The following is an 11,804-nucleotide window of genomic DNA, read 5'->3' on the forward strand; positions in this document are numbered from 1 at the left end:
TGTTTTTAAATTAAAGTATTCACTACTTCTCTGAGGGGTCTTTAAAAAAATGGGCTTTATTATTACTCTGGTTTTCAGTTGAAACCTAACTTGTGGGAGACACAACAATGTCCCTGCTTACATTAGTCAAAATGTCAGTAGTTTCACATAATAAAAATAGATTTCTCCCTAATGTCTTGGTTCCATACAGTCAGTCAGGACTAGGATTACTCGGTCATGTGGCCCTGTCATCTTCTGGAACTTCATTCCCTTCTATATTCAGTCAGTGTGTGGGAAATGAAGGAGGATGTGAAAGTCTGAAGTTTCATATATAACTTCAACCATACTTCATCAGACAGAACTCAGGCCAATGACTCCAGCTTAGTTGGAAGGAGGCTTGAAAATATAGTCTAGTTATGAGCTAGGAGAAAATAAAATGAAGTTTAGTTAGCCCAGGCTTGCACCTGCTACACTGACATCTAAGGAAGTCTAGAAACTGGTCAAGCCTGTCGTGCAATGGCTTATGTGTTGCAAGCACTTTTTTTTTTTTTTTTTTAACATCACAATAGATTGGCCATTAACTACTTGGAACTTAATTGTCGTTATGTTCCTGGGATTTTAGTGTGTCATTTGCTATACTTTGTTGATGTGAATAGAAGCTGGTAGAAATATTTGATTGACAAAAGCATTTTTTAAATTTGAGAAGTAACTTTGTACCTTGTGACAAAATAAGACATTTCTAAAAAGATTATGATGCCGAAAAAATATTTTTAAGGAGCAGATGAAATTAGCTACCTGAGTCCACACCTTAGCAAGTAAGACTTGTTTATCAAAGTTTGTTTTCTCTAGTTTTAGTCAAATTGATATTTATAAGTCTTTCATACTAGAAATCATTTGAGGGAAATGACATCACTTATTTTTCATGAAGTGTATCTTTTTTTGTAGGATCCATTTTTCTCCATCACTAATGTTTCAACTGCTAACTGGTCTGAGATGTGTTTTTTAAATGAAACAAACCAAAGTAGGTTCAATTAACTTACAATAACCAGAGGCAATTCAAATGTTTTTCTTTTTTTTATTGTAAGCAAATCTGCTTTAGCAATTCCTGAGAAATGACAAATTTAGCACTTGCTTTGAAGTATGTTTACATATGAATTTCAATATAAAGATGACTATTCCTTAAGTTTTGTATATAGTAAATAATGAAATTGAATTTTCTTTGGAATATTCTACTTATTCTGTTCCAAAGAAAGGAGTCATTATTTTGTAAATAAGATATGTGCCTCCATTTTACAGGTTTTCCCTGATTTTGCAAGCCTAAGTAGTCAACTGAAAGGGTTCACTCAAATCAAAGATATAAGACATACTATATAATGTGAGGTATAATTTTTTTTTAAACTTACATCTACCACCGAGAACTTTATAAGTAGAGATTTAAGAGGGCAGGCTTGGGGACTGACTGGCCTCCTATAGTTCCTCCTAAACCTGAAAGATTATTATATCAAAAGTCAGCATTTCATTGCCCCCCTATATCCATAAAGAAAATTAAAATCATATGCTGCACAGCAAGCTTAAACCATTCAGAATGCTCGTAAACATATTTAAAGCCAAAATTACAGCTGTTTCTCAACTCTCGGTACCACGTATAGCTCTAGATGCGGTTCTTACGTTGCTGTGCACATACTGTAACAGTAATTACTGTATTTTAAGCACTATGCTATTCCACAAGAACATTTTTTTGGTGGTGATATAGCAACCTGGTGACAAAGAGCCCCTCCTGTACCACATAACCACCTTCACAAGCAAAACACCGTGTTCTTAATGTTCTTCTAGAGTCTTGTCTTCTTTTGCTAGGGAAGGAGATAACAGGTTTTCTCAAATATGCAACCAAAGAAAGTATTTCATCAAACACACACTGTTCGGTGACCTACTGACAGCTTTTTCTTTCTGTACTTTTAATGCAGTTTTACAGTTGGAATTTAATTGATTGCGCACATGCTTGACTGAAGGACTAACTGGTTCCACTGGTAGTTCCAAACTTGTGTGAGCACCTTTTCTTGTCACTGTGCTCTGAAATATGGATGAATCAACAGTCAAACATGAACTTTAATTAACTTCCACTAGAACACACCATATGTTATACAGAGATGTAGGAAGTGTGAAATCCTTTGCAAAATGGAAATTTCTCAGAATCTGACAAAGTGGGAGCAAATTTATTATTATTTTGTCCTCATTATTATTATTTGTGTTTTCATTGTCTTTGTCACCCTCACTCTGAGAGTTTGGTAGGTGATTAGGTTAACAAGTCTTCCATGAGGAACCAAAGTGTACACTGAAGTGATGATGGATCATACACTGTGAGATAACACTTGCAGTGAGAAAGAACTTACCATAAGTTTGTGATACTCTGTTCACTTGATCCCAACTCTATTTATATGACCATCTATTGAGTAGGATGTCTAGTAGGAAAGGAGCCTGTAAGGTATGTTATTGTGTCCCCTGGCAGACTGGTAAAGTGCATGTCTAGTTCTGCTGGTGTGGACAATTATGGTGAGAGTAACACTTCGTAGCTCTAGGTGTAATGATTTGGACTAAGGATAATCCCCTGGTGATATTTTTGCAGAGATTATTCTTACATCCTAACTCACTGACTTATAACAAACAAGGCTTCCCGTCTGCTAAGTGGGCAAATTAGATGTTATCCATTAGGAATTCTGTGGGGAGCAAAATAAACATAATTTATTCATTTATATATTTACTTGTATTGTCAAGAAAGGTTCTGAGGATGTGTCCTGCTGAAAACCTTTGCTGTACAACTTTTATGTATACTTCTAAGGAGCCTAGAAAGAGACAAAGTCAAATTGGGCCTGGTATTCAAAAGATCCCAGCAGAACCTTTAGCCAGGATAGAGAAACTTGCTAAAGACCTCAATTTTGGGGTTTTCCCTTTGGCTCACAGAGAAGTCTTTGTTCTCCCAGTACCATTCTTCCTAGAAAGAGGACAATACTGTGTTTGTAATCAGAGGAAACCTATCTTCAGGCAAAATCTTTCACAGACTCCTTTTACATAAAATCAATAAAAGTAGAGGTGCTTTGGCTTAAGAAGCAGGTCAGAAGGACAGAACCACCCTCTAATTCAAACTTTGTGTGTTGTTTTCCCCGTTTCCTCTCCGTGGAAACCTCAAAGGAAACTTGCAGCTCCTCTTAACATAGTATGAAAACTATTGGCTCGAGACAACTCAGACCACTTGAGACTCATTCTTCTTGACCTGAGGAAGTCCCTCTTTACTATCTATTTTGTCTGATAGAACAAAGGAGAATATTGGAAACTCCAAGCTTGAATGTGCAGCTATTTTATTATATAGATTCCCCTAAAAACTGTAAAATTTCTGTTTATATACAACAATAACTAGCAACACACATATATTTCCAAATACGGGAAAGAAAACTATGAATACACATATGTGTGTGTTTACAGGATCAGTTATACTTATGCAGAACAAGTAGATGTTTATGCTCTGATTGGAAAAAACTTCCCTCAGACAAAATATACTTCTCACTGGCCCAGTTGCATGTGTAGAGTCTCCCATTACCTATTCTTCTGGGTAATGGGAATTGTTGAAAAAGAAATAGCATCTGGAGGATGGCATATATTCTGCCACTGTTGACTATTAATAGTTTACTTTAAATCAGTCCTCCGGAGAGCAAGATTGGGGGATGGATCGAAATATAGAACAGAGGAAATTCAAAGAAAATAGGAAGTATAGAGAAGAAGTTGAACTGGGGAAACATTATTTTGGTTGGATTTTGAAGTACAAAAGGTTCTGACCAACTGCAGTGGGGCACAGATTTATCCAAGACAGATATTCAAAGACCAGAACTGTACAGAAAGGATAGGGTTGCTAAGAAAATCTTTGTTGCTTTTGCAATTTTTTTAACTACTTAAGAGTTTGTGTGAATATAATCTATATATAAAATTAGTAACCAATTGGCATTTGCATTTGAAAGTCAGTGAGAGGGAGATTGACTTGGTGGCTTGAAGCATACTCAAAATTTTCCAATGGTGTTTATGTGCTTCCCCATGAATCTTTTCACTTTTAACCTCTTTACTTCTTACTGGAATATCTAGGTTCCCTTTCTTAAAAATCAACTTAAGAAAGTGCCCCTAATATGCTGTTGACTGATTCATGAACTATACTAGGAAATCATCTGCTTAATTATACATCTTATAATATTCCTCTGTTCAAAAAGCACTTTGTTGCATCTACGAAACATATAGAATAGATCAATGGGCTAGCTAATGAGGGGTAGGGCGGGTGGTGGGGTTGAAGGCAGTGAGTCTTTCTGTAATACTAGGCAGCTGGATAACAAAACGAGGGCTTAAAAGCGGTCTGCTCTGTAATCCCAGCACTATGGGAGGCCGAGGCATATGGATCACGAGGTCAGGAGATCAAGACCATCCTGGCTAACACGGTGAAACCTCGTCTCTACTAAAAATACAAAAAATTAGCTGGGCGTGATGGCGGGTGACTGTGGTCCCAGCTACTCGGCGGGGTGGGGGAGGGGGGCGGCGGCTGAGGCAGGAGAATGGTGTGAACCCAGGAGGCGGAGCTTGCAGTGAGCCGAGATGGCGCCACACTCCAGCCTGGATGACAGAATGAGACTCCGTCTCAAAAACACAACAAAAAAAGGGGGTCTGTTCTGTATCCAGCGGGCAGTCGGTTAACTATTATAGTTTCAGCTATGGGGTTACTAAAACTGAAAGATAAACAACTGCTCCATGTCAGATAAATTTTATCTGCATACTTAAAATATCAATCTTCCATAATGATACAGAGAGGAAGATAAAAATAAATAATAAATAAATAAAAAAAAATAAAGCCAGATGAGAAAGAAGCCTAAAATGATAAATTGCAAAGTTTTAAATGGCCATTAAAGCTGAGCTATCAAATGGCTACCAAATGAAGTTTCATTTCTCATTTTATTTATAAACATTCATATAAAATTGCAAGGAGAAAAAAGGGAAAATCCTTGAACTCGTGTGAAAGACATTTTGTGCCGTGTATGTTGAATTACTATTAAGTATTCACCTGTCTTAAATGGGCTCTTTCTCCAGCCTCTGCATCATACATCTTAATGTCAGTAACATCTGCAACTGAATGGTAATGTGGATCAGTGAAGATAATCACTAGTTAATAAGAGCTTGAAATCGTGCTTTGGCTAGTGTACACCCTTTAATGTATTTGGATAATTTACCAGTACAATTTTATTAAATGCTTCTGCTTGATCAAAAAGTGCTTGTATATAAAATTAGCTGAGAATCTGAATTTTAAAAAATTACTAGCACAGTGGTTGTTTTGCTTCATGCAGTCCTTACCTTTTAGTTTTCTTTAGAGCTTAGATTTCAGAAGTCATGGTTTAAAGATGATTCTTGGCTTCTATTTGAGTACATTGGTGGTGAGGTTGCAACCTTCCTCTTTTTTACTAAGTCTATGTACCACAAAGATGAAAAGACAAAAGGTGAAAAATCTATGTTATTTGCTCCATTGATAAATCTCAAGTGCATTGGGTCTTGTGGGGACACATTGACCTTTACTATTTCTGTTTTTGTTGCTCTTTATTTATTTTGCTGCAGAATGCGATTGGTCATGAAAAATAACCCAGGGGCGATGCGGTGGGTAGTGGAGAGAAGGAGGAGGAGTGACCTGGTTTTGATTAGTTAATTCAGATTAGGGAGTAAATTCTGATTTCACAGCTGCTGTTCAGGTTCAATGGCACTACCAATTTTTCCATTTCCAGTTCCCATATATAAAGCTGACAGTTTCCTCGGCTAGAACCCTTTTTTAATGCTCCTCTTTGGCAGAGGCTCTACCTTTCCCCCCATGATTTTCAGTAGCCTTCCTCCCCCATGCAGCTTTGCCAGAGCTACTCGGTCGTGAGCTTCAAATCTCCTGTAATTCCAGTCCTAGCAGGCCCTTAAAAATGTAGCAATGCACAGATGTGCAGTGAAAATTTTTAAATGTGCACTTTCTTTTAGGAATATGAACACTGAATATCACATAAACCTCTGATGTTCCCCTTGCCACCTTCTAGAGCTTAGCTAACCCTTCCTTCTGTGTTTATATTCATGGCTCTTAGGTACATGGTCGGCCGGCTTTTAGTTCTCACGCTTTGCCATCTCTTTTCTTCTATGCCAAATAGCTTACTGATTTTATGATGTGGGCAGGGGCCAGTGAGGGAATAGTTTGAGTCCACAAGCTCCATTTCCAGTCATGGCCTGGGCTGAGTTTTAATATAGACCTTAGTTAGAGGCAAAGTCTTGTTCTTCACAAAGCTCCCTTTTACAGTTTATATAAAGAAATGATAAACATCAAAAGATCAACAGTTTCCCAAAGAAGCCAATATATAATAGTCATGCCCAGGAGCACTGTTATAACTGGAAACCTTAAAATGAGCATTGAATTGTAGCTTTGTTCCATTTTGTTTTTCCTCCTTATAATAGGGTCCCTTAAAAAGAAAGAGGAATAAAAAAAGGGAGGGAAGTTTGAGAATTGAGACTGGAATGAATCTGATCATTTAGATGTAATGAAGCAAAGAGACAATTTTCAGTTCTGGAGGCTTTTTGTTGTTGTTCTTGGGGGTGGCTATGGATATATTGAAAAATATCTTCTTGCAATCTAGTTGCAAAATAAGTCCTGCCATTTGAGTCTGTATTAACTTAACCAGGTGAAGTGAGTATTTTATGCGTACGTGTGTGATGGGTCAATGAAAAACACCCTCTCAGGGGACTTCACATCCTTTGAAACTGCAAGAAGTAATGAGTCTCATTTTTTTCTCTAGTTAAAGAAAAAGCATTTGGAGTGTGTGTGCATCTTCCTCATTACAGAGTATTTGTGAAATTAGGATTTCTCCTATTTTAAAGATGGGCAATCGTCCTTCCAATTGTGTGAAATCTTCATGTATTTCAGGGTTGTTGGGCCTTGAAAATGCCATTTCTTTTAAGAGCCTCAGTAAAGTGAGAGATTCTGACAATGACACTGGTTTCAATAATGCACTGGTAGCAGACGAGTTAATAGGCACGACGCAGAGCTGAGTGCATTTGCATTGTTCAGTGTCTGGCTTAGATATGAAGTATAGGAGAGGGTTTCTGCATACATGTTAGCTGGGTAGGCTGCATGTCATTGTCCAGAAGTGGTCATTGCTTCCAGGTTGGCGGGTACATATGTGAGTTGTTTTACTGTTTATTACATAAAGTATCTGTGAATTAGTAGATTGTCTATCTGAGGTTGTGAGTTAATCCATGATTAAACTGATCAAGGCTTGCTTGAAAATACTGGATAAAAGGCACTGTTACGTTGCAATAGTCAAAACAAAGAAGTAAGATGAGGACTGTTCTGCAGAAAATTGAGGCTAATGTCTTTCTATATGTCTACAGAGCAAAGCCAAGAAGATAATATAAACCCAAACAGACCAACCTGTTGTCATCATGGATGAAAAAAAGAGGCATCAGTTCAGTGTTTAAGACTGGACTGGAAAGCAGCAGAGGCGGTTCTAGTTCCAGTTTTCGTGCCTCCCTTTTTATAGGGGCCTTCCTCAAAGGGTCACAGGCCAGCAGGAAAGCAAGTCATTTTTGGATTTTGTGCCTTCTGTTAGTCTATTATCTGTGAAATAAGGATGACGACACCCTTTTTCATTCTGCTTCTCATTGGACATTTGGATAGACTGATGAGACAATGAATGTGAATCAGCTTTGAGTTCTTCAGTGGAAAGGTGCTCTAGAAATCCAAACTTACATGTATTGTTTCAGAGTCTCAGCATCTGCCATGATATGGATGGCTGTCAGCAAGCCACAACACCTTCCCACACACCAAAACTGAGCATCCTCTAACCTGCCTGAAAGGCAACATTTAGCATCATTGTGGAGACCCACTTTAGGTATTGACACCTTGAAGTAAGATCCACTTAAGTGCAAGGTTAAAAATGGCTCTTTTTTCACATATCCTAAGTCTTCCACTTGTACAAATGAAAATAAGGAGATTTATGAAACGGCAATGCAAATCTTCATGCTAATCAACAGAGTTTAGAAAAAAATCAGCCAGGAGCCCTGAACATGCCAGTGGCAAGTGTACTGTTTCAGCCTGCAAGAGATAAAGTACAGTGGTGCATATCGGTTAGTTTAATTTATTCAGTCTTTGCCATATCACAACCTTGTGTTTGATTTTCTTATAAACTAATAATTTCTTGAATGAATTAATACTGCTACAGCCACTAGTACCTCTACCTTGTAGAAGTTTTTTTTATTGTTGTGTATGCAACTAAATTGAAATATCTTTCACTTGAAATATTGACTTTAATATCTCATTTGAAAAATTCATGAAGCCTTTGATGTTAAATCCATACTCAATTTAGCCAAATGCCATTAGAATATGCAACACGCCTGAATACAGAAAGCATTATTGTCTGTGTTTCTGCAGAAGAATTACATTTTATGACTGTAACGTCAGGATCTTTTTTGGATTTGTGCATGAGGAAAAGAAAGGGAAAGGCAGCACATTAGATGCAAAATGAAAAGTGGTATTGATTAGGCTCTCATTTACCCACTCTCTGCTTCATTCCCTAAATGCATGGAAATAAGGGTTGTGCCACTGCAACTAACAATGCTCTATAATGAATGGAACAATCTTTAGAAAATTAGTGTGAGCATGTATGATAGTGCACAGATGTTGCTCGGAGTAACTGTCATACATTTCTTTTACATCTCCATTTACGTAAGTCTCTTTATTTCCTAATAGTATCATAATAGAAACATGACAATAGTTAATGATTTCATAAAACATGTAATGTAAAGACTGTCAGAAAGGTAGAACGTTAATTGAAACCTATAGCTATAGTGCATTAGAATTACATTTCCTAAATGAGTCATGTTAAAAATATCCCTCTTGAACCATGAAAGACAAAGACAGGTATTTAAAAAACAAAAACAAAACAACAACAACAAAACAGAACTCAAGCTTTCAGCAAATTAAAAATATCCCCCCCGGTAAAACACAGAACAACGAACCTTGCAAAATCCACTGCGTGCTAATAGAATGTTTTTTGCCTTTAGTAATTTATGGGCACTTTCTCCCCCATCTATCGATCACATTTTAAAAAGTAAACTGCATTAACATTTTAGAGTATAATGGCTCCAGAAAATGTTTGATTTTTATCACTACTAAAACATCATCGTGATGTGTGCTTTTGTGTTAGCTGGTGCAGGAAAGGGATACTTCTTTTTGCGTGAAAGGGCCTTTGGCACCATTCATGTTTATTCAGGTATCTTATGGTGCCCTGAAGTAAAGAGCTCAAGGGTCATGCTACGGACAGGCCACGCTGTTTTTAAGAGTACAAGAAACACATTTATGAAACGAGGGAGGAAAAAGAACGGAGCAGAGAGAAGACAGGAAATGGTAAGTTCCTTACTGGATGAGATAACTGACTAGCCGGAAGACTAAAGATCCTTTTGAGAGTCTTTGATGCAGTCCTTGAGCTCCAGGATGTTAGGCCCTGGGCTGCTGCCCACTCTGTAGCACCATCTGCTGGTCAATCTGCAGTCTCCGTCAGCCTGGGTGGGGAAGTGAACTGCTCTGCTCAAGACAAAGGTCACTACTGACTTCAGTGTTAACAATTTACTCCACATTGGCGGGGGGAGGAACTATTGTTATGTTACACAAGGCTAGTAGGAATGGGACTGGCTATACAGAATTTAACAAAGTGGTTACTCAAAACATCTTCTTTTTAAGGGAAAGAAAGCAAAGCCTTTTTTTTTTTTTTTTCATGGAGAGGAAAGTATAAGAATCCCATGGATTTTTAGAACAAGACTAAACCATCTGTGCAAGAAAATTTATTCTCACCTTGATCCTTCAACATCTTGTGTATCTCCCATTCTATTAAATTAAGGCATTACTGAAATATGTTTAAAATTGAGCGCCATCCATCATAGAGATTGAGTTAGAATATCTACATAATATTTACACATCTCAACAGGAAAAGTAATTTTTCTTTTCAGTAGTTATCATTTTTGAAAACCCAGGTTGACTTGTAAGCCACCGTCTGTCTCATCCCTTACAAAGCATTTCCTCAGCTGATGCATTTCACTGATTTGATCTCACTGATATGGTAATAAAATCATTGGTCACTCAGACACCGAGCTGGTAGCCATGTGTTGAATCACCTGCTGTTAATTCAGATAGAGGTATACAGATGGGACTCAGGGACCCAAATGTGTTAATCTGAGAAATCCCTCGGCAATATCCCATGGATTACAATATTGCTGAAATATCCGGTATATTACTGCAAGTTAAATACTTCTAGAATTAATTATTAAAAGTGTATTTACCAAGGTTTAGCAACTATTTAATATGTGTTGCTTCCCAATGGGAGATTAGCCTATCTAAGGGCTGTGGAATCCTGGGGCCTTTGGAATTTATTTAACAAATGATAAGCAGCTGATTAAAAATAAATTAAATGCTAGTTAAAAGTATTTAGGGAGCTCATTTAAAGTGTTTCATTAGTAAGGAGTTTCCCCATCCCCTCTTTATTGTTTTAGAATTATTTACCTTATATATTGGGGTAGAAAACAAGATGGCTGCCAGAGAAGAACTGTGTGAATAACCATATTTCTTAACTACATTTTTTCTTTTCTGACAGTTTTGTTTTTTAAGGTGATTTTTTTTTTTTTTCTTTTTTTGAGACAGAGTCTCGCTCTGTTATCCAGGCTGGAGTGCAGTGGTGCCATCACGGCTCACTACAGCCTGGACCTCATGGGTTCAGCAATCCTCCCATCTCAGCCTCCTGAGTAGCTGAGATTACAGGCATGTACCACTATGCCCGGCTAATTTTTTATTTTTTATTTATTTTATTTTTAGTAGAGACGGGATTTCAGCATGTTGGCCAGGCTGGTCTCAAACTCCAGGCCTCAAGTTATCCATCCGCCTTGACTTCCTAAAGTGTTGGGATTACAGGTGTGAAACACTGTACTGGTCCCTTAATAATTTTTTTTTAACCTCAGGAAAATAGGTATCTTAATGCAACAGAAACTTGGAAAAAATTTTGGATAATAGGTTTCCCAGTCACAGGCTGTTGTAGGATTCACCTATACTTTTTCCGTTTTTTTCTCGAAATATGTATGTAAGTATCCCTGCCTATTTTCCAATTTTTTTTTCTTCCTAGAGCTAGAGTTCCCAGTTAGTGCAAGAAAAAAACTCATTCTCTCTTATATAGTCATTCGTAGAAAAAAATGTAAATCATAATTTATGACAAAATGATTTGAATTCTTCTTTCAGAGGTATTGAGTGCTTATTATTGTTATTTGCTAGCCATTATACTAGGCTTATTCACATGCTTTCTTTTTGAATTCAGTTTTCAAGGAATTGTCACACTTACAACTTCATTGCATAGTATACACAATGCCAGTCTGCTTGAGCTTGAATCAGAAAAGTTCAAGAGCTCAGACCAACACTGATCTTTCCTTGTATGGAATTTTTGGAGAAAACAGAATTATTTTGCAGCAAGCTCAGAAAAGCAATGAGAATTTTATGTCAAAACCAACCTGAAGACATGTTTAAAGATTGAACTGTGTGTTTTGTTTTAATACTTACATTATGTTTCATGTGCTTGAAATCAATATCTTCATATCTAAGCCTTTTTTGTGTGTGTATGTGTTTAAGTTCCTTGAGACTAAGTTCTCAGTCTTTATATGATTAAAAGACATCCTGACTGAGGGCATTATGCTTAATACAAACTAGTTACAAGTAAAGATGACTTTGAACGTGGATCTTATTCTTG

The 11,804-nt window shown here is 37.2% G+C and overlaps 1 long non-coding RNA gene across 1 annotated transcript; it reads right to left on the minus strand.

Annotated features, from left to right (window-relative positions):
* Nucleotides 1-1,042: 1,042 nt before the first annotated feature.
* Nucleotides 1,043-5,469, minus strand: LOC114671725 (uncharacterized). Its single transcript, XR_003721761.2, has 2 exons — nt 5,356-5,469; nt 1,043-2,049 (listed from the first exon to the last, which is right to left on the minus strand). It is a non-coding gene; the product is annotated as an uncharacterized LOC114671725 (long non-coding RNA).
* Between the last annotated feature and the right edge of the window lie 6,335 nt (nt 5,470-11,804).

The sequence above is a fragment of the Macaca mulatta genome, chromosome 1, assembly GCF_049350105.2.
Source record: "Macaca mulatta isolate MMU2019108-1 chromosome 1, T2T-MMU8v2.0, whole genome shotgun sequence".
Classification (NCBI taxonomy): Eukaryota; Metazoa; Chordata; class Mammalia; order Primates; family Cercopithecidae; genus Macaca; species Macaca mulatta.